This window comes from Schistocerca nitens, chromosome 7 (assembly GCF_023898315.1).
Source record: "Schistocerca nitens isolate TAMUIC-IGC-003100 chromosome 7, iqSchNite1.1, whole genome shotgun sequence".
Taxonomy (NCBI): Eukaryota; Metazoa; Arthropoda; class Insecta; order Orthoptera; family Acrididae; genus Schistocerca; species Schistocerca nitens.
The window spans coordinates 423,125,576-423,126,377 of record NC_064620.1 but is presented as its reverse complement, the minus strand read 5'-3'; positions in this window follow the sequence as shown (position 1 = coordinate 423,126,377).

Genomic DNA, 802 nt, shown 5'->3' with positions numbered 1-802 from the left:
TGCAATGTACTCCCATGCTAGCCACAACATTAGTTGGGAGTTCTTGTAGGTAGGCATTCAGTTCCACCACCAGTGCGGCCGACAACTGCTGGATCGCCGTTGGTACCCTAACGTGTTCCACACGTGCTCGATGGGATTTACATCGGGGGACATGCATGTCTGTCCATTCGCGGAACGTCCTCGTGTTCGAAGAGCTCCTCCACTTACGCAGTTTTATGCAATCGCGCATTGCTAAAGGACTGGCGATGACAACCCTGTGTCGCTGGGCTCTAGACCAGTACTGACTGATGCTGATGTTAACGACGTGGAGCCCCGACATATTACTGCAGATAAATGTACACTCTCTGCAGCAGGCTCACAATGCGCAAAAGATAGAGTACACCGGTTTTGCTACGCTGGTGTCCAAACAACTTTGCCCTGAGTAGTTTCCGGTTTTTTAGTTGTGAGGATGTATTCTATCTATTGTGTACTTAATTCATTCTATAAACAAATTTTTATTAGTGAGGTGGAGTTTTTCCAGTTTTGCCTTCAATTGTGAACGAAGAAAGTACTGGTTCCACTCCACATCTATGTCTCTATTTCGCAACTCTCCTGGTGGTAACTACCGACAGGTACTTTATGTAGCATTGTCGCTACTCAACTTCTTTGTTGCTGTCGCGAAAGGTGCATAAATAGAACTGTCGTTAGTAAACATCCATGTGAGGTCTGCTTCATAATACCGTCATGATATTTTCGCGTAATATACAAAGACGAAAAAATATTCTGGTTGACTGTTGCAGGAACGTACGCTCTCGGGATTTTA